At 51.1% G+C, this 27,819-nt stretch overlaps 1 protein-coding gene across 4 annotated transcripts in view; it reads left to right on the top strand.

The window, feature by feature from the left end:
* The first annotated feature begins 2,722 nt into the window (after positions 1-2,722).
* Positions 2,723-27,819, top strand: part of GNG7 (G protein subunit gamma 7) — a 101,240-nt gene continuing 76,143 nt past the window's right edge. Inside the window, exons 1-2 of one of the 4 annotated variants that reach the window (XM_090027966.1) lie at positions 2,723-2,847; positions 21,562-21,633. The gene's annotated coding sequence lies outside the window, so the exon portion shown is untranslated. Of the gene's footprint in view, positions 2,848-21,561; positions 21,634-27,819 lie in introns of those variants that run through there. The other 3 variants (XM_090027963.1, XM_090027965.1, XM_090027964.1) reach the window with 3 other exon arrangements.

Raw genomic sequence — 27,819 nt, 5'->3', positions numbered from 1 at the left:
GAGCAGGGGCTCAGCAGACCGTACGTGCCCGAGCTGCATCCTGCCACTTACCGTGATGTCACTTCAGAGCCCGGTGGCTGTTGCCATCGGGGAGCCGGGGATGTGCCAGATGCAATTAAAGACTCAATTTTCCAGTAGGTTTCCCAGCGACTGCACGGCACGGAGAGCTCCCTCCTGGGGGAACGGTGCAGATGGCAGAGCCGAGCGGCACGGGGAGGTAGATGCAGCGCGGCGGAGGGGAGGGGAGACGACGGTGCCCGTCTTGGAGCAGCTGACGGATAAGAGGGCTGAGGCAGGAAGGGTCCGTGAGCAGCTGGGGCCTGGCTCCACGTGAGCTGGAGCTGCTGGTGGCCAGATGCCGGAGCGGACCCAGACAATTAGCGAGTCCCGTCGGGCAGCCGGGGGCTCGCCCTGCACGCCACAGAGACAAGGCCTGTGCCAGGCTGCGCTCCCCTGTGCCTTGGGGGTGGGAGCGGGATGGAGTCTCCCCTATGCCAAGCTGGTCTGCACTGGGGATGGAGGCCTCCTCTCTCAGACAAGCTGGGAGGCACTGGTCTCCTGTGGGATCTTGACCCAGCCGCCAGGTCAAGGCCAGAGAAGTGTGGCATAGCCATGTCCCCTTGCACAGCTCCTGCAAACCCCCGTGCTAGGAGCCTGGGGCCAGAGATGCATCCCAGAGAGGGGCCTGGGGGCTTCCCATCACCTTCCTGCCCTCCATTCACCCCGCTGGTGTGCCTGCCCATCCCCGGGCTGCTCAAGACGCAGCTTAGGGCTGCTTTTCTAGCCCAACCCCAGCAAGGAAAACCTTCCACACGAGGAGCCCCAGTGTCTTTCTGCTCCCTGCCGTGAGGCAGTGCTGCTGCAGAGAAAGGGCCAGCCTGGGCCGGCCCAGCCCGGGGGCCATGTGTGCATCTCCTCCCTCCCCTGCGCAATCAGCCGGCGCTTTCTGTGTCAGGCACAGCTGGCTCAGGGCTGCAGTCATCTGCCCTTGGTTGATTAATGCTCCCTGTCTGGGATTTGCAGCTCGCTGAGCTCCAGAGACTCTGTGCCGGGCGGCTGGACAGCCTGTCCCAGGAGGCTTCTCTCACCCAGCCCCGGGGGATGCTGGTGATATGCCGGGAGCTCAAAGCACTGAAGGATGTGTTTTTTGGGGACCATCCCTACTCGCTCACAGGGTCAGCCTCACAAGTCACCGGGACTTCAGCTGGGAGGACACGGAGGCCTGCTCTGTCCCAGCGTGCAGGGCAGCGGACCTCGGGGAGGAAGGCCAGGAGGCAGCCGAGGGGGGACCCAGGAGTCCGGCTCCTCCTCCTCTTCCTCCCTCCCAAGCTGGGAGGAAAACCCAGGTGCCCTGTCCCAATTGCAGGGCATGGACCAGGCGTGGGTAGGGGGGCAGAGGGAGGACACGGCCAGGGTCTCAGTCCTGCCTGCCCCCTTCTGCTGCTGGAAGGGGCGGGGGTGGGGGGAATTGCTTCTCAAAGCCTTGATTCATCCGCATCGGGGAGCCGCGGGGCATGTGACTTCCTGCTGCAGCCCAGTGCTCGTCCCACGTCCTCCCCTCGCTCCCCCCTGCAAACCACTGGGGCCAGCGGGGAGACATGAGCCCCTGACCAGGCCTCGGTTCCTCCTGCTGCCCCAGCTGGGGCACGAACTGGAGGGGGGAGGCTGAAACCTTGTGACTCCTCATCTTCTTCTCTCCCTCCATTTCCAAATGGCAAGGACCGGTGCCTGCTTGGTGTCCACGCCCTTATACCTGCGCCCGCCTCTGCCCCTTCCTGCAAACTCCCTAACTGCTGTCCTGCCGACTGCCAGGGATGCTGGGACGGTGCCGAGCAAAACACAGGGGAGTCCATCTGGGCCCAAAACCTGCCTCATTTCCTTCAAAATGCCCAGAGGGATTTGCCCCGGGGCCAGTGGTTCCCAAGCTGCGGCCAGTGGACGGCTTGGGGCAAGCTGTGCAGGCATCAACTGTGGCAGGACGTGCGCCTGACTGGGGGGAGCACCGCATTGCAGTGCCCAGCTCTGGTACAGGCCTGCGGGGTGGGCACAGCCAAGATGCTTCATCCCCAGCTATCGAGACTGTCCAAGGTTGGGGTGCCCTGGGCCAGACCCCTGCGCCCTGCTGCCAGCACGGCAGCTGCAGCTCTCACCTGCTGCTGGGAACCCCAGCCCCACCCCTCGGCCTGCCCCTAACAACCTCAACGCCAGCCCTACACTACCCTACTCCAGCCATACCCCCATCCCAGCCTCACTCCAACTGTACCCCAATCCTAAGCCGTCAACTCCTACCCGAATCCCAACCCTACCCCTACCTCAACCCTGTCCCAATCCTAACTCCAACCCTACCCCTACCCCTAACTCAACCCCACCTGCACACCCCCAGGCCCTGTGCCACGTGCAGCAGCGCTGGGGCAGTGTTGCCTTCTGGTGATACCTGCTGGAGCCAATCAGCAGACGTGCCCCCGCCTCATTTGCATACAGGACCCTCCCCCTTTCAAGACCCCCCCCCCAACACTGCCAGGGTCACAGCTCCCCCATATGAATATTAATGACCTCAATTTAAATACCCCTAACGATCCTCGCTCTGATTGGCCCACTGCCTTGTCGCTCGCCCGCGCCCGCCCCTCCCCACTCCCTGCTAGCTAGAGGCCCAGCTCGGCCTGGTGCAACCAAACATGCTGGCTTCGCCGCGCCCGCCTCCCGCCGCGGTGCGGTGCGCGGATTGGCTGGCAGCAGCTGCCAGTCGCGCCGGAGGGGCTCCCCCTGTCCCCGGCTGGGGCTCGGCAGCACGTTGCGTTGCGGCCGCAAAGGCAGGGGGCTGAGGCGGCGGCTCGGCGCGGACCGGCGGTAAGAGCGGGGGGGCCGAGCCGGGCCGGGGGGGGGCAGATGCGGGGGTCCGTGTGGGGTGGGGGCCAGAGGCGAGGTGCGTGTGGGGGCGCTGGGGTGGGGCGTCTGGGCCGTGGGGCAGAAAGGGGGACCTGGCTGGAGACCGGGTAATTGACTAGGTAATTGATGAAGGAGGGTGGAGGGGCGGGGAGGAAAGGGGCATGGGGCGGGTGCAGAGGTTATAGGGGTATTTAGATCTAGGGGGGTGCAGGGGCATCTGGGGGGGCAAGGGGGAAAGGGGCATGGGGGGCAGGGGTTATAGGGGTATTTAGATCCAGGGGGGAATGGGGCATCGGGGGGTGCAGGTGGTATAGGGGTATCTAGATCCAGGGGAGTATAGGGGGATCTAGGGGGCTTGCAGGGGAGAAAGGGGCACGGGGGGTGCAGGGGTTATAGGGGTATTTAGATTCGGGGGGAATGGGGCATTGGGGGAGTGCAGGGGGTATAGGGGTATCTAGATCCAGGGGCATATAGGGGCATCTGGGGGGCTATAGGGAGATCTAGGGGGGTGCAGGGGGAAAAGGGGCACGGGGGGTGCAGGGGTTATAGGGGTATTTAGATTCAGGGGGGAATGGGGCATCGGGGAAGTGCAGGGGGTATAGGGGTATCTAGATCCAGGGGGGTATAGGAGGTATAAGGTCATCTAGATGGGGGGGGGATGCAGGGGGACATGGAGGCATCTAGATGGGGTGGGGATCCAGGGGGAGTATAAGGGCATCTAGATGGAGGTTGCAAGGGGGTATAGGGGCATCTGGGAGGGTGTAGGGGGATATAGGGGCACTTAGGTGGGGGGATGCAGCGGGTATCAGGGTATCTAGGTGGGTGGAGAGCAGCAGGGGTGTCTGGAGAATGGGGGCAGAGGAGGGCAGGCGGTGGTGCAGGGGGCAGAGGTGGGGGTATCTGGGGAGGGGCTGGGGCAGTAAGGGGGTGGGTATGGTGTGGGGGTGCGGGCAGCAGGAGCAAGCAGGGCCAGGAGCTGCCAAGGGGGGTGCGGGGGCGGGTGATGTATCGGGGCAATCTGGACTGGATGGGCGGCACAAGGGTTGGGGCAGAAAGAGGGTGCAGCTCTTCTGTGCGCGGGGCGCCGGAGCGGTGCCCGGGGCATGGGGCAGGACTGTGGATAAATGGATAAATGTCATTTAAAAAAAATATCTATATGGTTTTTTTCCTTGGTGGGGATTTTGCAGGCAGTGAGAGGGAAAACCTGGTTCCTTCATCCCCTTCTGGTTAAGTTTCAGGCTGTGGTGTAGAAATGGGAAACCAAACCCTCCCCAGAGGGGAGGGCACGAGAGGGAGGTGTGTGTGGCTCTGGGGGTGATGGTGGGTTTCCTCTTCAGTTTGCTGCCTCGGGCTGTGTCAGAGGATCGTTTGGGGAGGTGAGGAGTGTTAACCTTGGTGCTAGGCCCGTGCTGGTACTGGTGATCTCTGTTGAAAACAGGAGAGATGTGGAGTTATTCTAGCATTGGGTACATTTTTTTCCCTTTGTCCTGGCTGTGTTGGTGCTCCTTGTGAGTGATGAGAATTGTTCGTTTGATATAGCTTAAAAAAAATACAGGAGGGGACTTGCCCTGGGTCGATTGTTCGTGGTGAAACCTTTGGGATTTGCTTGTTGCTGGAGGTGTTTTGCAAAATTGAGGTGGGAAAACATAACCGGGGTGATTTTTACTAGTAGAAGAGCTGACCTGGGGAAGACAGTCAGGAACTTCATATGCCCTCAGTCCAGTTAAATATCAAGAAAGTTGAGGTCCTTCTATCAAGTCATCGCATGTGTTTATCACGTTGGTTTTTGAGTTGTTCTTGGTGTTGAAACAGTGGCAGTGAACGGGGCTGGGTCCCGCGGAGGCTCGCGTGTGTTTTTGACTCTGTGCTTTGGGAATTGTCCTCTCCTTTCCGAGCCAGCGGGAAAATATTTTTTTCAGGACTGGGGCTATAAATCGGCAGTAGAATCGCTGGAGCGAACAATCTGGTGCTATTTGACTCTCCAGTGTTAAATACAAGTATTCTGGGATGTCGGTCATGTGAAAACACCACACGTTGTAGCCGGTAAACGTATTTAAATATAATACTTTGTGTGTGGAGCCTTCTCGTGCCCCCTGCGTGGAAGTGGCTCAGTGTTGCTCCGTGTCTTGATGCACACGTGTGTGGCTTATGGTATGGAAGCAGTTCAAATGCACTGTGTCATCTTCCTTTTGTAAAGCTTCTTACTCCTTGATGGAGCAGCTATTGCTTGTCCATTTGTGTCATCGGATAACACGGGCTGCCCTGTCCTCCAGGAGCTAGTCCTCCTCTTCGGCTCGGGAGGCTGAGTACATGTGCCGATGGATCCCAGCCTAGGTCCAGCTGGAAGGATTGCACGGTGGCTTGTGATCCACCTTCTTCTGTGACTGCTCAGATCACTGGGTCTGTGCCTCAAGTCTTATTCCCTAGCTCTCCAGAGGTGCTGAATTACCCTCTTCCTGCTGGAGACCGCAGCCTTTTGCCCCTTAAAGTGCAAATCAGATCGCTGGATTTGTCACTTCAAGCCACACTGGGGAGTTGCAGGCAGAAGCCACCCCATTTGCACGGTGGTTAGTTATCCCATTGAGCCATGGTGCTGGCCAGTGTGCAGAGCTTAACTAGTTGTCATGAGAATAGTCTGCTTTGTGCAGGGCTTGAAATAGCCACTTGTCCACTCCCCAGGAGCGAGTGGGAAGCTTCCCGCGATGCGTTTGGAAGGAGTTGGGGGCAGCAAAGGCAGAATTTCAGCTCGTCATGTTTTTTCCCTCCTTGCTCTTTGGGTTGCGAAGATGCTGTCCAAAGTGGGGGCTGCATTGTGCCACCTCCGTGGGCATGCAGCGCACCCCCTGCCTCGGAGGGGAAGTCGCAGGAGTGCCTTGTCGCCGCTGCTCGCAACCCTGTGGGAAGCAGCAGTCGAGCTGCTGAGAAGCAGGATGATTTCACCATGTTGCTGTTTGGGAAAGAGGCAGGCTGTGGGGGCGGGTGACCCAAAAATGGTGGCCGCAAGAAGAGCAGAGGAAGAGTTTTCAGTGGTTGGGGCATCCTCAGGTGAGGGCAGCTGCGACGAGGAGCTCTCCTCCTCTTCTCCGGGCCAGAAGGGGATTCAGTTTGAACTGGATCCTTGCTACTGATGGGATACTCATGCATGTTGTAGAGTTTCAGTAGGGTGCTAGGAGCCTTTCCATGAAATGCGTGGCAGCAGATTAGCAGCAGTGGACACCCCTAAGCTGAACACTGAGGTTTGCACAAAGGCCACTACCTTGGTTTGCTCAGGTGGTTGAAACGCTTGGCTTACTCAAGGTTTCCTCACCTGGGCAGAGGGGTTGACACTCGACTAACTGGTGTTGGAACAAGCGCCTGGAAGTGGGAAGCACCGTTCAGCTGCTGAGTTACTATTTGACTCGTATAATTGCTGGCAAGAGCTCTTAATGTTTGGGTGGCACCAGATGTTTGGCAGAGTGTTTTGGACTTGAGACTTCCTGGTGCACGTTGTCCGTAATCTCTGTGCTTCTGATCCAGCGTTTGCCTCCCGGTAGTCTTCTGAGCTCATCGCTTCGGCAGCACAGGCTGTCGTCTTTCTTTGGATCTTCTCTGTGAAAGGAGAAAACCCTCCAAGAAATGAAAGCGGAGCAACATGTAGCTGGAAGTAATGGTCCTGGGCAGGGTGAATGGGGTAGCTGCCGCAGACACCGATTTGGGGTGGGGGCATGGAAAAAGTGGTGGCACCGTGATGGCAGGAGCAAACGGAAGTTGATGCTCTCTCTATGCCCGACTGCATCCCCGGGCTGCTATTCCTGGTCTGCCCTGGGTCACAAGCTAACTCGTTAGGGTTGAATGCGGCCCACTCTTTCTTCTGCATCCATCCTCCGCTTGGTAAACAGAGAGGGCCACATTTTGTCCTTGGCCACGTGTGTGGAAATCCAGTGGGAGGCAAGTGCGTGTGTAACGCACGTATACGCTGTTTTGAACTCCTGCCCGCCAGCCCCCAAGCTCATCGCCGTCCCATGAGCATTTCACCTTCCTGGCCCCTCCCTGCCACTTCCGGGTGGCACGAAGGGAGTAGACCATGCAGAACGGTCCACGTTTCTTTTCAAAGCTCTTTCTGAAAGCAGAAGTCACGTAGAAGAGTTGAGCTTGGAAATTTGCATGTCTTGGGAGGCCCAGCGAGCGTTGGGCATTACATCCTGCTCGCATTGCGCAGCTCTGCAGTGGTCGTCCCCCAAAGAAACTATGTGACTCTAGATAAGAGTCACGGTCTGGAAAAGGTGCCGAGTCAAATAGCAATGTTCGTTTTTCGTTAATATAAAGACGCTATAAATGCCTAGTGGTCTTGTTCCCTGCAGAGGCCTTGTCTGTGCACAGCAGGAGCAGGTTTTTAGCCCTGAGTGTGGCAAGTGCCTGGTGGGTTTTTTTTGAGGTGGAGTCCAAGCCAGATCTTCTTTATCTGGATCAGGCTCCGTGCATTCAGCTAATCTTAAATATGCTTGAGATTTGAAATGGCTCCAATAGCTTGCTGCTGTCTTTGGTCCAAGCTCGTTTGAATTCTTTGTAGGAAAAACCTTTACAAATTGCTGTTTGTATTTAAAAAAAGAAGAAGAAAAAAAAAGGGAAATTCAGGCCAACTGTTAAGTGTTGAGCCACAAACCAGGAAACTTAGTTAAGGAGACCGCTGCCTTGTACGCCCCTTCCAACAGAGACATGCTGGAGGCTGAACTCAAAAGAGCCTGGTTTGCAAAAACTGCAGCTTTTCCAGCCTTTGAAGACTTCCGGATGACTTGCGGGTGAAAACTGGAAAAGGCTGTGAAATGGGAGAGGTCTTGGGTTGTGCTTGAACCGCTTTATTTTCATGCCTCTTTAGGGGTGGGAAAAGTTAAGGATGGACTTTTCCAAAATCTCCATGCTGAAAGGGCTGGGTTGTGTCAGTCAGTGAATCAGGGGCCGGCCGGGTGCAGGCAGCACTTCCTCCAGCTTCTGTCCTGGAGCCGCAACTGCGAGTGCCCGGCGGGCTGCGTGCTGTCATTCGTCATACTTCAGTACCTTTTCCCGTCCTGGTCAGGTGGTTGCCAAGCCTCTTTTATAGCCCTCTCCTTTCCATTAGTCTAGAGGGAATAATCGGCGTGCAGAATTGACGTCCAGCTCATGTTCTTCAAAAGCTATTTTAACTTACCCCGTTCAGAGGGCTTAAAATCTATTTTTAAATATATAGACGAGTTGTTGGGAGGTTTATTTCAAATATAAAAAGCCCTGCAGGGCTTTTTGTCCATTCTGGCTTTTTGTCGATCTGCTCTCGGAGCTCGTCCTTGCCTGGTTTGAGTTGGTTGCTTCCCCCACCACCACCCCCCGTGCATTAATCCTTTCTCAACGTGTCCTTGTTATCCGGCGCTCTCCCTCTAAAACAAGGCAAATGCCCCTCGGCATGTGTCACTCAGCCATTGCAAGGGGGAGTTGCTCTGCCAGCTGGGGTGGCTGCCGGGTCGAATCCTGCAGCATGCTGGTTCTAGGGGAATTTGTCTTTCGGTGGCCGTGGAAGGGCGTTTTCACTTTGTGGGTTACCAAAGAGGAGAGAGGCTATCTCTGTGGCGGTACAACTCCTTGACCAAACACAAGTGTTAACTTGATGGTTACTATATCGCTCTCCGCATGACAAAGCTGTAGGAGTATAGGTTTTAGAATACCCCTTGGCACAGGTTAGCAAAGACAATAGCTTCACCACGAGTTGTAGCCTTGTGTTTATAAGGTGAATCTTAAATGTGGGACTTCTCCTCGCCTTTTGGTATCAGCCACTTGCTTTGCCGGGATGTTTTAAGGATGCGTCAATGGGGAAAGTCTGTCCCGGAGAAGCGGCTGACCAAGGGGAGGGAGGGTCATTTTGCAAGGGGGCTTGCGGCTCCTTTCCACCAGCTTTATCACGACAGTGCATCCAGAACAAAATGTTGGCAAACCATTTTTCCTGTAACCTATGAGTCTTCTGTGCCCCCGTGGTGGCATTCTGCAGAGCACTTTGTGTTCGGCTAATAGAATCAGACAGATTTAATTGTCAGCTAATCCAGATTAAACACTGTCGTCATTCCCATCATTGGATCGGATATGGAGTTCTGCCGGTAATCTTCACCCATAGGCTTCCTATTGTTTCCGCACTTGAAAGCCGGTGTCTTCTGATGAAAGGGGGCGTCTTTTCGACAGGTAAGGTTTAAAAACCAGCTAGACCTGTTAGGATCGCTAAATGAAACGGAGCAGCTCTTTTGGCAATAGCCGCGTTTTCTGCTTGTGGAGAGGTAAGGCCAGGTCGAGTGGAGGTGCCGAGACGAGGGTTCAACGTGTGCCGTTATCTTGGTGATATCCAGGTTGGAGCCATATTGGTCTAGAGGCAAAAGCAATCGGGACTCTTGGTAGAGGTGATATCTTTTCTCCTCTGCCTGAAGAAGGGTGTTTGTGCCCGAAAGCTTGCAATTAAAGATTTGTTTTGTTTTGGTTTGCAAAAATCCAGTTGGTCTAATAAAAGAGTTCCCCTCTACCGTGAGTCCTGGTTGGTTATCTTGGTGGGGGGTTTTGCAGTGGTAGAAGGCAGCGGGGGGACGGGGCAGGAGCAGATGCTGAAGCTAGGCAAGAACGGCGAGCTCTTTGGAAGGAGCTCCAGATTTGGAAGGAAGATAGCATCAGACTGGAAATGAAAGTGTGTTGCTAGATTAAACGCAGGTCTCACCCGTGTGGTCCAGGAGGTCCACGCAGTTTGGTTTTGGTTGCCGTAAATTGCTCCAAATTCCTGGTTATTTGGGATGACCCGAACTAGTGGGAATGGGGCTGAAAGGAGCAGGCGGTTTTGAAAACATGCAGCCTGGTCATCTGCCCTCCTGTTTTAATCAACGCGTCTTGTGTACCGTGAATGTGGGACCGGGAAGTGCAAAATCCTGCCGTTCCATCTTTGACCCGCGGCAGCCAGTCGGTGCCTGTGATATGGACCTGTAGTTTCGGGGTTTCAAATGTGTTTTTAATGCAGGATCACAAGGAGTTCAAAGCTCTTTTTCTGGAATGTGTGTATAATGACTTCAATTTAAATGTGTGTGTAGCAACTTAATTTGATTCCTCCCCTTCAGAGGTGTTTAAAAACTCGAGACTGTTTCTTTATTTGATGTTTTTTATACTGGAAAAGAGATGGGTGGTGCCTAGCTCTGAGCATGCTGTTTCCCCTTGGGGTCACCATCAAAACGCAGAGCGCAGCCTGGAAAGAAAGGGATGCATCCAATCACTTCTCCTTCTTTCCACATGCTTCCAGCTTGCCAGTCTGTTCTGTTGTTTAATATTTCACGAGCCGTTTCCACAGCTGTTCATTTTGCCAGGACAGGTGTCTCTCTGCATTGCTTTAACCTCCCAAACCTGTCGGTCTGGCAAAGTCACGATGCTCTCAGCAAAACAGGGCAGTATGAAAGGAGGTTGAGGTTGAATATTAGGAAAAACTTTCTTGCGAGGAGGGTGGTGAAGCACTGGGACGAGTTATCTAGAGAGGTGGTGGACTCTCCATCCTTGGAGGTGCCACCTTGACAGCCTTGGCTGGGATGATGTAGTTGGGGATGGTCAGATTGGACCAATTGTGACCTCCTTAGCTCCCTTCCAACCCTCACTTTCTATGAAACACTTTTATTTCTCCCCATTTATTTGCCCTTCCCCTTTGCTTTGGAGGGCAGCGCAGTTTCTGGTGCATCCCTACAAGCAGGCTTTGTTGCGCTCTTTGTCCGTAGGCAGTGGCACAAGTGGCAGGCTCGGAGAGCCCGCTTTGCAGCACTGGCTGTGCTCGGATCATGGCTCTGTATGAATATCCAAGGCACAACTGGTTTTGGAGCAGGGCTGTGCTTTACTCGTCCATAAGAGAACACGGATGCAGGATGCCGAAACTGCGGCATGCAGAGACAATTGTTTGCAGCAAGGACCCGGTATTTTAAACCCGCGCGCGCATGGCAGTGGTGCGCATCTAGCAAGAAAGAAGTTTCTGCAGGGCTCGTCGTTGCAAAGCTGGCAGGTTTTGCTGGCGGACGTGCTCGTTCCTTTGTAACAAAGGTGGACGGGGCGAGGCAGCTCCTCGCAAATGAGAGCAGCGTTGGGCAGGGGTCTAAGGGCACACTGTTTTGCTTTTCATCTTGGGCCCTAAAGGGCAGATGGGAGCTGCCTTGATTCAAATGGAACAAAACCTGCTTGTCCACCCGGGACTGCCGCAGATACGCTGGGGTCTGCGCTCTGTGTGCACAATAGTTGCATATTCAGGGATCGTCCTCCCTCCTGTCTACTGGATGGAGACATTCGAGGATTGGCGGACCCAGCCTTTTGTCTCTGCTGCAAAGCCTTTGCGAGGAAGGGCTCGGGGGGCTTCAGATGCGCGTGCCACCGTTGTGGCGATCTGTTCCTTTGTCATACGCAGGTGAGTACGTTCGGGGGGGGGGGTTCATTTCCTGGTGTAGCTTTTCTTTGGGAAAGAAGACCAGAGTAACTTTGAAGCGTGGCTGTTTTATTTGAATAATTTCTTGATCGCCTCGACTGGATGAACGTGTTGCTAATTGCTCTTGCCACAAAATGGGTTTTCATTCTGGGCCTGCTTTCATCTGCTTGGATTCTTCCAGATGCATTGCACACGGGGTTCCCCTTGTCCCCACAGCCGAGGTAGATGGGTTTTGGGGGGTTTTTTTGGGTGGGGGGTTGAATTTTAATTTATGTTGCTTCCTTCCTTTTGCACTTTGTGGAACTTTTTCCCCATAAGACACCTTTTTTTCTAGAAAATTTGAAATGAGATACTATTCGTCTTTGCAAGAGCTTCCCTTAAGTGCTAAGCAGCTGGACTTTTTGTTCCCTTGTCACTAGGGATGGCTAATTTCTTTTGGATTTAGGCAGAATTCATCTTCTTTATTCCATCCTCCTTTCTCCAGGTCAGCTTTTAGCACTCTGCATTTTGGACTCTTCCGCCGCATGTTCCCCTGGGCGGAGGGAATGTGTGCTGGGGGGGTGGGATATGATAGTATAGCACGTTGAGCGTACGTCGGGTTGTTTTGATCACAGTGTTTAAAAGTATAGCTATTCCGCCCGCAGTTTCTCTCAAAAGGATGATCCAAGTAGATTGAGGTCAGCTGGCAGGGCTTGCCATGTTCATCTCCAAGAAGATTGCCACTCACATTGGACTCCGCGTTCCTTGCTCCTTTTGTGCGAAGATGGACCTTCGTGCGTTCCTGCTGCCGCAATGCCGATTGTTTTAAAACAACCTCTAGAAAGTGTGTCCATGGCTGGGATTGTAGGAGAAACGGGTATGAGGTGGGGGTACGTGTGTTTAATTGGTTTGAGTTAATTGGGCATGATTCTAACTGGGTTGGTTGGGGGGTGCGCGCGTGTTTAATCTGGTTCGACTAGCTCATCCCGACTGTAGTTGAGCATCTCAATCCATAGAGTGCCCGTTCTCTCCTGCAAAGAGATTGATTTCCTGACGTCCTTCTGGAAAAAAGCAGCCGACTCTCATATTTCCCTGTCGATATGCGCTCCGGAGGTGCTGCACCAATTCAATTTGAAGTAGATGCACAGCGTCTTCCTAAATATAGCACATGTAGGAGCTGATTAAGGATGAGAGAGTTCCTTGCAGATTGGTCCGTTAACAGGTGTCCTTCGTAATTGCCTCTCTCCCGGAGTGGGCAGCCGCGCGATGGGGACGTGTGGAGGGTGATGAGCCACGGGGACTGCGCCGTGGGGCCAAGAAGGCCCCGTGCTTGCTAGTGTGGGCAGAGCAAGTCCTCTTACAAACGCAGCAGCAGCTCCGTGCCGGCAGCATGCTAATGGCGATGAAGCTGGTGGTTTGCCAAATGTTAGTCATGGGGCGCACCTACTTGGGAAGAGTAGCCTGTGGGGTTGCAGAAGTAATTTCTTTTTGCACAGCCCTGTGGGGCACACGCAGTTTGCGGTTCATGGAGGACAAGGAATGACTTGCTGCTTCGTATTGGCATAAAATATGCAAGCTGCAGCAGGTGAATACACAATCGGAATATAATTTATCCAGGCATTGTTCGTTGCCTGTGCAATGGAGGGGACAGTCCCTTGAGAGCTGAAGCAATACCATAAAGAATCTGCCTTTGTTCAGTAGCTGTGGCTCTGTCTGGCCCTGCCGGGACGCAGGGAGCTGCGTTGCTCTCCCGTGGCCAGAGGAACAGGGTAGGGATGTGCACCTTAAGCTTGCCTAGTGGAGCTGTCTTGGAGAGGCCAAGTCCGGATCAGCAGCACCTGGTGCAGGTGAGCATGGAGCTGCCTTGGAGCCCAGTTCACTGGCAGATGGGAAAAGCTGATCAACTGATAGGAGAACAGAGACTCGCTCCAAGTTGTAACATATGACCTGAATGACTCCCCCGTCATTTAAAGCTTAAAAAAAAAAGGGGGAAAAAAAGAGAGTTTGCTGTGGTTTAGCTGTAGCTTGAGAGGAACCGCTTCCTACTCCCTGCAGGAAATAACAGCTGGGAAAGGTTGCTTGGCTAGTACTGTGCAGGCTGTTACTTTGCAGGTGAAATGGGAGCTGTCGGCTGCCAAAGCCACTCCTTGCATTGACCATTGTGGTTCCTATTTAAAAGGAAAAAAAGTGCTTCTGTTTTCAGAGGGAAGTTGAGCTGGCACTGAAAAGGGCCGAATTGTTTCTGCCACCAGGAAGGGAGCTGCTGGAGAGGGCTGGGGTTGGGGCTGCGGCGGTGGGAGGGGAGGGGCGGGGGGGGAACAGGAAACCGTGTTGAATCTTAACTCAGCGAACCGCCCCGACCATAGGAAACTTGTTGACAGTCTCACAACAGCGTGAGCCGAGGGTGCGGCCAAGGAAGACAGGAGTATTAAAGTTCAGCGCCTTTCTGAACTTAACCTTTCATATCCTGGTGCTGGTTTAGAAAGAACTTGAACCTCCAAGTATCTTGCCGGGAGTTTTAGCTGCTGGAGTACTAAAAATCCCCCACCCACCCACCCAAAAAGCTATGAACTGTCTCAGAAGCAAAAGCCTCTTGCATTCCTCGCTTCTTGTGGGACTTTCCTATATTAGGTAACTTTATTTTGCTGTTAACGACATTTCACAGAGTCATCCTTGGCACCGTTGTCTGCGGATAGGACGGGCGAAGGGCTGAAGTGCAAGCTATTGGTATACCAGACACAGGAAATGCAGACTCTCCGGGGCAGGCGGTTCAGGTCTTAGTCAGATTTCTAGCAAGAAATCTGTTTTGCCCTGTGGTATCTGATGAAAATAAGGGAGGGGATGAGCCGCTAGCCAAGTCCCACCTTGTGATTAGATCCGGGTGGGCAGTTATTTTGGGCAGGGCATGATAAGCAGCCAGGGGCAGATAAATATTAATTTCCAAAATTTTTTAGGGGTCCTGCAGGCCAGATAGAATGGCCTGGCAGGCCACATCCAGCCCCTGGGCCACATCTTGCCCACCCCGGATTAGACTTTATCCTCGGACCTCATTTAATGCTCTGAAAAGAAGAGCACAAGAGTCCAAGCTGATCAGCCTGGCATTTATCATCTTTTTTTGAACTACTTCTAAATGGCAACCCCTTGCAGTTTCTCTGCTCTGCCCCCCACCCTTTTTTTTGCTGGCTCTGTTCAATAAGCATGGGGACCTGGAATAGAAAGACCAATTTTTAACCATTCACAGAGAGTGTTTTAAAAGCTTTCGTAAAACAGAGACCCGTGCGCATTGTCCTTCATAATCCTCTTGATGGCTGCATCAGTTCCTGAAGTACTTCTTTGTTTCTCTTCCCTTCTTCTGGGTTACGCACTGTGGTATCGACATGCGAATCGCACTTCATCAGAGTTTACGTAGTGCTGGTGCCAGGCATTTACTAATTGGGCAACTTTAAAAAAAACTTTGGGCCTTACTTATCCAGGTCCGCCATGTCTGCAGTCTTCTTTCCGTAATCAAGCAGACTAATTATCCACCCGTCTGCCATCCATGGGCCACCCGAAGCTGGATGAGCTGTTGTGGTTAAGGCATGCTGGCTTCTTCCAGCTGGTGCCATGGGAGATTTGATATGTCCAGCATCCATGTGCAGCTGCCTTTGAATCCACCGAGGCATCAAGATCAGCAGTGCTTGTTGCTGATTCCTGCCATACAACATCAGGTCTTGGTCCGTGGCATCCTTCTGTCGTGGCTTATTGTGGTACCAGTTGTCCGGGGCAGGCAAACTTTGTTCCAAAACGGTGCAGACTTTTCAATCTACCTGCGGTCTCAAACGTCTTGGTTACAAATCTTGACAAAGTTGTATGGTAAAGAGCAGTGGTATAATGTACAATGATGCAGGCAGATGTGTTCCCGAGTAGGCTTTTCAAGATTTTTCCGGGCGCTGTCACTGGCCTTTCCTAACGGGAGCACCAGAAAAACAGCTAACGCGGAAGTGGAAGAAAATAGTTTGCAAATTTGCCTTTTGCTCTCGTACCAGCATTGGACAAATAAGCTTGACGTTCATGCAAAGACCTTTCTTGTTTGCAAAATTAGATTTGCAAAGATCATTGCTAATCTATTTTAGAAATATGAGTTTACTTTGCCTGTAATCTGACGTTGTAAACGGATCTCGTTAAGGATGGGATTTCTCTCTCATTTGAAAGCTTTTCCAGGCTTCTGCCAAAGGCGGCTGCTTCCCCTCTCTTTTTTTTTTATGGGGATTGTGAGCTTAATTCCAGCTTTATTTGCCAGTTAGTGATTATTATCATGCTGTTCTAGCGAGATGCCAAGAGTGGGGAAGAAATGGCTTTGTCAAGGCCACTTGAGCAATATTCCAAGAACCAAATATCCTCTCTCCTCCCGTGCTGTTTTGGTTCTTGCCGTCAGGTACAGCAGTAATGTAGGGATGGCCATTTATGAACTGGAAAAGCCGCCGTCACGTGGCGGCTCGTTTCTGTCCTGTGTTGTACACTAACCATCTGCAATGAGCGTGGTGGCCCAAAAAAGGGGTACTTGGGGAGAGTGATCTACTGTTAGCAAGAAGTAAGAGTCATTGCTGCCAACATGGCCAAGCCGCCTGGAAATGATCGCCATCATCATCGTCCTTGAGGCTCTACTTATGTGGAATCGGAGAGAAGATGCGAGCCACTTCCAGTTCCTTTAGCACGTGTAACACCCAAACGGAGCGCAGGACTGAGCCAGATCTGCTACTGCACGAGCCGGCAGGAGCGACGAGAGGGGGGTGCGTGGTGCTAATTGTGTGTGGTGGGGGGATTGTGAGCCTTAAGTACCTGGCATGTTGTAGCTGTATTGGTCTAGAGGACTCAACTGGGACTCAGGCTAGAGGGGATCTATCTCTTTTATTAGACCAACTAGAATTTTGCAAAAAAAAACAACATCTTCTAATGGTGAGCTTTCAGGTGCGCACTCCCTTCCTCAGGCATAGGAGAAAAGATTGTAAAGGTTTTCCTGAGTAGAAGTGAAAGTGCATGTTTCATAAGAGAGTTTAAGGTGCCATTAAAGAATTTTTCTTTTTTGCAAAAATCTAGTTGGTTTAATAAAAGAGATCCCCTCTACCACGAGTCTTGATTGCTTTTTATGTCCTGGGCGTATCTGCTGGAGACCATCGCTGAGGTTGCTGAAGGTCGCATTTGGGTAGGGAGGGCAGAAACTTCCACTTATGGGTGAAGGGTGTGCAGATTCCCCCCCTCCCCATGTTTCAGGAAAAGGTCTTGTTTGAATATTTGATGCTTCCAGGGATGTCTGTCGCTCTGCTGGCTTCCATGCTGGGTTTTAACTTGCATCACCATCGGCTCACGCTGCTTGCCAATGTACTGACTCCTTCTCCGCCTCCCTTAATCCGCTCGTTGGGGCTGGTGGAGAGAACAGGCTCCCGCGTGTTCACGCTGTCCCCCAGAGACCTGATGTCACATCTGCGGAGGGAGGAGAAGGGTGCTGACGTCTGCTCTTGCCCTACAAGGCTCAGCTGATCGTGAAAGGATTTCTGTAGCCTTCTGTCACGAGGGCAGCTGATCTCAAGAGCTGGCCTTTATACTGCAATCCCTGTTTCGAGTTCCTGGGGGCGGCGGGGCCTGAGATCCACTCGCCATTCATTGACCCAAAGCACACGATCACTCCGACTGGATTCAGTCATGGGGCAGCTGAGACTTCGGAAATTCAGGGCCAATGGGAATAATCTGCTCTTACGTAAAGGACTATTACTTAAAGGGAATGAAAGACGCTATAGAAGGGCCAAAGTTTTAGTCTACAAATAGGCATTTTACATCTTCAGAACGGGCTGTTAGCACATTTTTTTCTGACAAAGCTCTTGAGCACAGCGCAGTTTTTATGTTTTCTCCAAGTATTGTTACTCCAAATCCAAGTCTTGGCAGTTAAGCAGCTATAGTAAACTGCATTGCAAAATCAGATATTTTTGAAGAGGGTTTTATTGTTTGGCGCTACATGCTGTAATCCAAATGACTCTTATCTTTGACTAACGCAGGGTGAAGGAACCGGGGTGCCAGAGCCAAGGGCTCTGTAGCTGCCACTGCCGTTGCATTGTGCATCTGCTGGGACGGGCGAGTGCTGTGGTACGCCTTATTGCATAGGCTTTTGTCATTGTGGTTGTGAAAATAAAGCAAGGTCTATATGGCCAGAGGGAGATGTTCTGTCTGGCAGAGGCGAGTTCCAGCAAATAACAATAATGCATTTATAGGCGAGCAGAGGGCCTTGGGCAACGAGATTCTTCCATTATTGTCTAATGGCCAGAACGAGGCTGCTTCCACGTTGTTTCGTGTTGAAGCAAACCCAGGCAGGGTTATTACCGTGCTGTGGCTTTTCCAGTTTATTAAAGATATTTGTTTCCGCTCATCCCGGGTTGATGTCCCTCTACCTCGGCTGGTTTCTCTCTGCACGTTAAGCCTGCTCCAGCTCTTGTTCGGGGGGTAAAGCAAGAAAGACAGTTGAGTGGAAAAGGCGAACGAGGGTGAAGCATATGGTGCTTTTGATGCAGTTTCCACTCCATGCCCGGTGTGTGGAGCCTCGTGGGCTTTCCACACATTTGTGGTGGCAGGAAACAGCAGCAGCTTCTACGAACCAAAATGGGTTGATTTAGCCCCGTGTTGGTCTGCGCTTTCTCCTTGCAGCCATCAGAAGCTGGGTCCTGCCTGGATTACGGTTTTCAAGGGCATTGCACGTGCGAGCTTCAGCGCGGATCTACGACCTTGGGGGCTGCTTTCATGTGCAGCTCCTGGTTCACCCCAAATCCCTTGTGACCTGCGCGGTGGCGGCATTTGTCCTGGGCCGTGTCTAGACCACGGGACCCGAGAGTCGGGGCTTGAGATCAGGACGATATGGAGCCCTTTCCCATCTGACTTGTAGCATGCTTTGGATCTCCACCTGCCTGGTTTTCCCCCTTGGACCGTCTGAATGACGTGTGACCGTGTAACTTTGGCATGTCGAAGGCAGCAGTGTTCTTGCCGGGTGCGCTGCCTTCCAGCAAAGGCAGCACTCCCTCGATCCAGATCAAGGGCGACCGCTTCTTTTGTTTCCCGAGATCCCATCTCCGCTGCGGTGGAAACACGGTGGAGCTGCAACAGGAATACGCAAGCACCCCGGGCTTCCTGGCGACTCTACCTAATGACTCCTTTGACTCGAAATGCATCGCTGCTTTAGCATGTCAAGCCAGCCCACCGACCATGTACTAGCCTTTTTTTTTTTCCCCTCCTTTCTCTTTACTGTTAATCATTAAGGACACAAATGACTCCCTGTAGGAAGCCAGCCCTACAGTTGCTTGCTGTCACATGAGCTCACAGCATCTGTATTTTTTTGAACTGTTGCCATGAAAACAGATTGCAGAATTGCAAGTAATGGCATGGTGAGGCGGAGGCCTAGCAAGCCACCGGTAGCACGGCTCGGCATGACAATGTTGTTTTTTCTGATCACAGGCAGCAAAGCAAAACTTGCAGAGACTTTTCAGATAAAATGGCGGCTTTGCTCCGTGTTCATTTACCTTGATTGGAGTTGATGTGTGTTGAGAGGTAGGGGCCTTCAGTCTTATCAGGGGTGTAAGTTGTAGCCATGAGAGCGCACACCAACTGCAAATGGTTCCTCAGCTTGATGAAGGGCTTTTAAACCCGAAAGTTTGCTAAGAGGAATGTTTCCAGCTATCTAAGTTGGTCTTATAAAAGATAGTAGGCTCACCCAAAGAAACTTCTCTGCCTTCAGTCTTTCTATGCTTTTCTTTGAAGGATGAGAGTATTAGTGTATACTGGTTTCAAATGGCCACCAGGATTTATCACCCAGTGGTCTCGATACTGATGGCAGAAATGCAGTCGCCCTTTCACATTAGCAGTCCCACCCACCTAATTCCTTGGAAATGATCAAAGGTCTTCCTTGTTTTTCCTGTTGCTATCTGACCGCAGCACAGTTGAGGCACAATCTTTCCTGCAATGCCAAGATGTAGTTTGAGGACTGAGTTCCCAATACCTACTCTGACCTCTCTCCAGTCTTGGAGATCTCATTTTAAGACTGAGAGCTCTTCCAGCGGAAGAGAGAGAGGTGATGGGCGGGGAGACGAGACTAATCTGTTACATCCTTTCCTTCCATAAAGATTTGGGTTTGCGCCTTGCTGCTCCTCCCAATACCGAAAAGAGATCAGATGGCAATCGAGGCTCCCAGCCTCTGAGGAACCATGTTGGCCAACCAGCCCTTGAAAATATAAGACTTTGGTGTTTCCCTGCTATCCTGGATTGAGCACTTCAGCACACAAAACTATGGACATCATGCAGTGTAAATCTTTGCCATGTTGGAGCTAATGCCAAAGCTGTGGTCAGGCATGTTTGAATCAGACGCTGCAGAGATCCCTGAGCAGAGGAGCAAGACTCCACTAGTAAATCCCTGTTCTCCGTTGCTTTTTCTTTCCCCCCAGAGAAGCGGGTATTGAGCTGTACACTTCTAAAATATTAAACCAATCCATTTGCATACAGAGTGCATCATTTGGGGCCTTGGAAGTCTTGACGGGCTGGCTTGGCTGGATGCGGTCTTGCCCAACTGGACTATGATTTTTGGAAAAGAAATGTCTAGGCAACTTGCTTTTCTTTGTGGAGTACACTGTGTTTTACTCAAAATGACATTATTAGGTTTCCTTACCTATATGTCATTGTGAGCGATTGCTGGGTTGTTGGTCTAAGGGCCCAGGCTGGTCAGGCTCTGTGTGTAGAGGTGATCTCTTTTATTAGACCAACTCAATAGTTAGAAACAAGTTGTTTGCAAGCTTTTGGGCACAAACACCCTTCTTCAGGCAACGGGAGACTCTGCTGGTCTGAGATCTCCAAGGAATGAGAGAAGCTAAAAGTGTGGCAGGATGTCAGTGAGAATGGAAATAGGTAGAAATTAGGAAGGCAAAAGGTAAGGCAGGTAAGGGCGGGGGTGGAAACTAAAGATGGGTCAAGGAGACTCTACAGTAATAGTGATTCAAGGTAGAAAAGAGGCTGTGTGTGAAAAAGGAAATACCTGGAAATTATGAAGACAAATAGCAGAAAAGGAAGGGAGGAAAAGGTGGGGGGGAGGTAAAGTATAAAAGGTCAGGTGGATTTTTTTTTTTTCTTTCTAAATCATTAGGCTTGAAAGAAGTGTGTCTTTGACACAAGCATTGTGCTGGAGAAGCAAGTGCAATGCTATCTATGGAAGGGCTGGCCTGTGGCTAAGTCTTCCTTCTTTTCTAAGACCAGGTCTCCATGGCAAGCCTTTGTTATTCTGGCTGATCTCTCTGCGAGCTCTGTCCTTCGTGTTTGGAAAAGCAAAATGCGTGTGCATGCCCAAGTCCTTGGTATTCGTATTGCCCTTGTCAGCAAAAGGGAAGTCATCTGTGATGCCACAGTGGATGACTGATTAAGTACTCAGAGGATTTGCTCATTCCTTACTTTCCTGACAGTGGATTTTAGAAAAATATTTGGGGTTTTTTGCTGGGGTTTCTTGTGGGGAGGGAGCCATCTGCCGGCGTGACTGAGAAGGACAGAGGCTCAGCTCCAGCTTTGCATCCATGGCAGTCAGGATCAGGACCCACAGAGCTTCCAGAGCAGCGGGGGCTGGTGGCTGCTTGCCCAGCCTGACCCAGACTACTGGGGACCGTTACTTTGTCAGGATTCGGCCCTCGGAGGCCCCGAGGCTGGCAGACCATGGGCTGTAAATGGCAGTGGGTGTGGGTGAGAGTGGCAGTAGGTGCCGGGGGGTGGAAGGCCGAGTCCCTGGGCTCCCCTAGGCAGGCAGGGCTCTGGTGAAGGTGTGCGGGGCAGCAGGGGAGGCATTTGGAGTTCAGAGACCTGTTTGTTTTTGGTTTTGGTTTTGTTTTTTTTGTAGGATTAAACTGAGGCAAGGGTCACTTTATGCAGGGTTAAGCCTCCTGCCTCTCCTTTCGTTGGATGAGCCAGCTAGGGTAAGGGTAGGGGACAAAAATGGGGTGGAAAACCATGGCTGAGTATATTTGGGGCCACCCCAACCCATGCACTCCTATGGCAGGTTAACGTGTAGCCTGAACGGGCCGGGCACCGGGTCAACACCTGTTTGTTCCTAGCAAGTATTTAAGCCTAATTTAATTTTGGCTGGTGTGACTGTGCCCTTCATTTGGTAGGTACCAGCTGAGCATGAAATGCAGTATCTGGTTGGGTCCTTCAGCCCGATTGCAGGAATATGGCATAGGCTGTTACATACTGATCACTGCAAATTCTCTTCTCCTCTCTCCTAGGAAGTGTCATCTTTCAAGCCACTGAAAGCAGCTGCCTCGGTGTGGAAAACCGTTGCTTTGACCTCTGAACAGGTATGTTTTATGTACCAGTATGTGACAAAACACCCTAAGCACCCACCTGCCTTTTACCTTTAGGTTTAACCTGTGCCTCTGTTTTAGCTCCTCCATGTGCTCAGTGGCTTGCAGAGCACGGCAGCAGCAGGATGAGAATCCAATCAGATAATTTACCAAAAGCCTAAGGCTGTTCCCATCGCTTGCTGGCTGTCCTTGAGCTTGCAGTCTGAATTGGCAGAGGGTGATCTGTGCTGTGCTCTGTCCTCTTGGAAAGCTGTGGGCGTGGGTGGAAAGAGCAGTGATGCCGGCAGGGAGGGGAAGGTCACAGCTCTATCCTGATGAGACTGTCTGCGTGGCCTCATCCTGTGGCCTAATGTGTAGCTGTGCTGTTTTTCCTGGTGCAGCGAAGACTTGCCATGGTCGCAACACCCAGCTGCATACACCATAGATTTATGTGACAGCAGGGAGCATCTGGTCTTAACACCAACTTTCCGGACTCTGTGCAGGGGTGCTTTCACTGCCTCTCCTGTGCGTCCGGCAATTACCTTGTAAAGCTCAATGTTTTGTGCTCGGGCTCTGTCCCTAAATGCTTGTCCCACTATTTCCTGACTGCTGTTCTTTGGCTGATACTTTTTATGTAGAATACATTAACTAATTGTGACCACACTTCAAGTATCTCCTTGTTAAAGGATGGCTGAAAGGATCTAGATTTCAGTGTAAGGGCATAACTGTGGTCGATCTTAGCTTCTTAAGAGTGCGCCAAGCAGCAGCCTGGTTTCCCCAGCTGCTACACAGAGAATTGTTTGAACACTAATCTGAGATTCAGCTAAGATCTGTCGATTCAGAGTTTCTCTGTTGCCTGTAGGACTAGTGCCTGGAGCTTGTTGACAGACACAGATCTCAGTCATGCTCATAATGTTAAACAGTATAAAAAATGCTTTCTCTCTCTCTCTCTCCTTCCCTCCTTTTCCCCCTTAGCACAGTCTTTGAGCACGTTATGATCTTTACTGTGCATCTCCACTGTGTGCTAGGAGAAAATACTACTCTCCTCATATATATAATAATATGGGGATAGTGAGTACGGGGGTTGGAGTCTGTGATGGAGCAGGACATCTAAGGAGCATTTCCAGGGACCTATGCTAGTTTCTGAAGCTCTGCACCTCTGGATCTTGCTTGCAGAATAACTTCTAGTTGGCCTGTATTTTCCATTTGAGTTTCATCCCGTTCATTCTATAAAGGATACCAGGGTTTGTATCATCCTACATCCTCTTTTGCCTCAATGTTCACATGTCCTTTCATGCATCCCTCATCATGGTTTTTTTGTGCCGCTTTCTATCCATCTTCCCACACAAATGTCTAATCTGTTCCCTTAAGACTTGTGTTTTGGTCTTTCTGGAAGTCCTTTTGTCCAGTCTTAAACATGAGCCCACCTCGGTATCTGCACCCTGCCGTTGTTTTATAGATTACTCCAGAGCTGTGACTTGGCCCTATGATAACTACTTAGCCTTCTGTCCTTGAATTGTAGGTCCCATTAAAGTAGCTTAAAATACTGTCAAGATGACTAGGTAAATCTCACCTACCTGGAAAGCGACTCTCCCAGGTCTGCTTCTTTCATTAGGGAGACCCATCCTTGTGGTGTCCTTCTTTCACGCTAATCTCCTGAAACTGGAAACCAGAGAGCTAAGAAGCAGTACTTTAAGCTTTTGCAGTGAAGCTCTTGGAAACAATTACTCGCTTGCTCTGACTCAGTCGCTCAGGTGGGAACTATTTTTGAGAGAGAGATGCCACAGTGCGTTGGTCCCTCAGGCACTTCCGTGTCGCTGGCAGTGGGTTGTGGCTACAGATATTCAGATTGCCGCACGAGGGCAGTGTGCCCTTGAAAACTGCAATCGGAGCACAAGCTTGTGCTTAGTGGTATGAATGGGCAAACGCAACTGATTCTCTGTTCTGCTACTTATCTTGGGTCCTAGATCCAGTAGCACCTTAAAACAAGGCCTGAGGTTGCTTTCAAGGGATCGACTTCTTCTGACTGATGAATGGGTTTAAGCTGCTAGCACTCATTTGGCTGTCTGTTTCTCCAAGAACATCTGGTCAAATGATAGAAACACATCCATCCCCTCCTGGCCACCTGCTGTGCCCAAACTGGATTCACAGGGTCACTTATTCTATACAGCCCATGGATTGGAGCGGAGGGTGCACCTATGGGTCCTAATCAGACCCCGGATTGAGTCAATGCATTGTGAAATTGGAAAAGTGCAATAAGAGGTCATGTATTTGTTCTTCTGATCACTGAGTGTCGCTGTAGGGAGGCTGGTCTGAGCCGGTGGTGAATTTGGTGCCAAGTAGGGGACATACCCGGTCACTGGAGCAGTGAGATTTTTGGAGGGTGGGGAAATCAGTGGTGAACTTAGCACTGTATCTCTGCTGTGCCTTTTTTTCCCCTCCTTCCCCCCCAACCCTTTCAATTAAGCTACGTGACCAAAATGTCACCATTACATTTAGCTTCTATTTTCAGGGTGTGTTGAAGAGCCAGCTTTTGTTCCATTCAGCTCTTGGAGGTGCGTAACTGGTGCTTCATTACTGGAGCTCATTCAGCTTTCTCACTATGACTGTCTTTATCCAGGAATCCATTTTTTAGGGCTGGCTATTCTTGTTGTCTTCCTGGGATTACGTGAAGATTGTTCTGTTGCTGACCTACATTTTCCAGAAATAACGGTGCTGAGTTTCAGTTATCACTGTCATATCAGGAGCACTCCCCCCCCCCCCGGCTCATTAAGACATTTATCTCATTTCCTTACTAATTGACTCTGTGAAATTAGATCTTTGGCTTTTGCTCAGCCTGTTGAAACGAGGGTGTTTTTATTCTATAAAAACTCATTGCAATAACTTTGGGAGCTCCTCGGAGAGAGATCCCCATCTCAGGAGAAGTGTTCACATTTAAAAACAAAGCAATTAACCTTGTTTCTAAATCCCTATGGCCTTTTAGTAATAAAAGAGTCTTGGTTCCCATCTGATCTTTGCAATCCTCCCCCGTGCCAGGTCAGCACTGAATGTCCTGCATTCGCTCATCTCTGCTCAAAGTACAGCCTAGGAGGGGAGGGGATGCTCTGTCTTTAGAGGGGATCTTTTGGCTCGGAGGCAAATCGAATTTACCTCCGAGTGCCGAACAGCTGGATTACAGGAGCCTGGCTCCGCCGTTCCAGTCGGCTTCACTGGCCCGTCTTGCCGGAGCAGTTCCAGCACAGAATATTGTGTGCGCAACCCGGTCATGGCCCAGGCTGTAAAACCTCCCGCCTGACCACTTGGATAGTTGTAAAGCTCTTGATTTCACCCCTGCTATTTACCATGTACCTACTTCAGTTCCTTTCTGCTGCTTCAACTGGCTCCTGTTTTGCCTCCGTTTCCTCCGCGCTCGGAGGCTCGGTATGCAGTTTGAAGTCGTCCCAGCTTGGAGGAGGTTGTTTCAGGACCACATGAAAATAACATTGCATGTCCCTGGCTAACCAGACGGGGGTGTCCAGCTTACTTAACCGAGCACCTACAGTAAACAGCATGAAAGTACAGGATATATTTTAAACATCAGCCGGTTTGTTTTTAACACCTGGAGGCCTCTGTTAAAATGAGATGCTTTTTATTAAGAATAAGCTTTCTTTAAATATAAATCTGCCCTGGAGCAAACCTTCCCCACGCTGTTAAGGAAAGCTCAAATGACTTGTTTACAAGCTGCCGTTGTGAACGGATGTGCCAAATGAAATGAGTTATGATGCATGTTAATAATGCCCCTCGACTAAAAGTATGGGCTAGTAGTGGCCTCTGCTTTACCCCTCCATGTCCTGGACCGGTGGTGTGGGTGTGCATACCAGGCCCGGGTGTTCTTCATCTTTTTCCTTTTCTGTACAAACTTTTCCTCCAGAAGCATCTAAAAAAAGCCTTTTGATTTAAATATAGAAGCTGGGATGGAAAAGGCATGGAACTCATCTGGAGCATCTCCTGGCCAAGGAAAGGACTGTTTCCCATAGCACATTTTTCTTCCTTGGGTGGGTGAATTGAATTTTCCAGTCTCTTTGAGGAAATTGGCTTCCCTGTAGGTAGTGTTTTTAAAAATAGTTCAGTGTTGCTGGTGAAACAAATTGTATTCTTTTCCATGGATCCTGCCTCCCTTCAGTGTTGTGCCACGCTTGCTATCTTAAGCCATGGAAGTGTTTATGGAGATATTGTGAAGCAGGGTATGGAGCCCCAAATATTTACCAAGGGCTTTGGCGTTCATCCTGCTTTCTAAAAATGAGCAGTGGGATGTAGCTGTTGGCAGGGTTTATTGTATAAACTTGAATCGGTTCTCTTCTTCCCCTAAGAGGAAAGAAAGCCTGGAAGGAGCAGCGCATGGTAGCGGTAGACGAATACTTAACACAGAAACCAAGGTGACTGCATGAGCATTGCCACTATCATCACGTGCATTGCAATCCTGAGTGATCAGACCCTGTGTCACTTGGAGGTGCTGCCTCATCCTGTGTCTCAGCTTCTTCCCATACAGTCCCTCAAGCCTCCTGATCCCTGGGCAGCTCCTTGGTAGGTCAGGCATCTTCCCTTTGGCCCCTGCATGAAAGGGACCCGTGTGCCATGGGGACTAAATGATGCTGCCTTTCTTCCAGCAGTTGCCATATTCAGCCTCGGTCCTGCTGGCTTGCTGAGTGGATGCAAGAAGGAGGTGTAGTTCAGTGCACCGCCTTGAAGGGAGATGTGAAATCACTGGAATTTGTTACCGCGTTTCCTGTTTGGGTGGTTGGCTGCAGTGGTTCCTCCGGGTTCCAGCCCTAGATAACAAGCCCTGGAGGTGTGGGTTACTGCCGAGCGTCGGGGATGAGGTGTCCCTTTGCATGCCTTGGACTCCAAAGGGCCTCAAAACCAGACCCAACTTCTAGCAGGTTCACAAGTAGCAACTCGCCGCAGTGTCTCGGAGGAGGAAGGGCTGCGGCAGCTGGTACCAAACAGTCTTATGGGCCATGCGCTGGAAAAGCAGGGACACCCCAGGGGGCAAGGGAGGTGCCCCAAATGCCAGCTTGTGGTGGGCAGCTCTGCTCACCTGCCAGCTCCTCCTTTGGCCTGATTTTCAGTGGGGGCTGCTGGATGATACTGAGCCACTTTTTTTATTACTTAAGAAAAGTGGACATGGTTTTTAGGTTTTGTTTTTTTAATGCGGTCTGGCTTCCAGCATCTCTGTCACATCCCTGTAGTGCCCAGGCACTGTATACGAGGATTGCAAACGGCATTCGTTAACCCATTGAGCCATTTCAAATAAAATAGTCTTACTAAAACTGGAGCCCCTTCAGTGAACTGTGCCCTTTTCACTTCCTAAAAGCCTGCTTTAGACCTTGGTCCTATGACCTTCTAGCCCAGAAGTGAGTTGAAGGTAAGCCATATTGATATACTAGATGGTTATTTAACAACACCCTTAATTGCACCGCTCCCATGAATCAAAATCACGTGCTGATTCATTCCAGGCCCTGAGTCAGTCGCTAATGCCAGCAGCGCTACTTTAATTAGCCTGTAGGTACAGTATGTGACATGTCCCTACATTTTTTGATGAGCATCTGTTGAATGGAATCAGACTTGTGTCCTAACAAACAAGGCTCTGACTGTCCGACAGCTTCATCTTCCATTACATCACAGTGCCCAGAAAGGCAGCACAGACCAGTGGTTAGAGCATCAGGTCGGAGTCAGGAGACCTGGTTTCAGTATCAATCGTCTGCTGCAGTTGTTGAGCCCCTCCTGAATTCACCCTCTGACCTCTCTGGTCTGGTCAGAGGGAAATGTGAAAGTCCTAGGGAGGGATTGATCTTGCCTTACGTTTGGTCTGGGATTCCCCAGATCTGCGAGGAAACGGGGAGCTTGGGCAGTGCCATGCCGTGTCAAATATTGGATCTTTCTAGTGAACGGCAGAAGCTGGAAGTAGCTTTCCAGCTGCCAGGAGCTGAATCCTGTGCATCTGCGCATTGACCTGGCAAGCGGAGCAAGTTTGAGCAATATTTTTCTGGCTTCCAGCTAGGGTGCCTGTCAGGGCAAGGCCCTTTCCGAGCTCCCAGCAGATGCCCACTTATGTTCCTACCACTCGCTGCAACCACTTGTGCCGCAGGACGGTGATTACCGGTGGCGGCTGTATTTATTTAATGTGCTGCCATTCAGCCAGCCTGGAAGTGACGGGAAAAA

The sequence above is a fragment of the Crocodylus siamensis genome, chromosome 14 (genome assembly GCF_052110815.1).
Source record: "Crocodylus siamensis isolate JL-2025a chromosome 14, ASM5211081v1, whole genome shotgun sequence".
Lineage (NCBI taxonomy): Eukaryota > Metazoa > Chordata > Crocodylia > Crocodylidae > Crocodylus > Crocodylus siamensis.
This window is presented reverse-complemented; position numbering and strand designations above follow the sequence as displayed.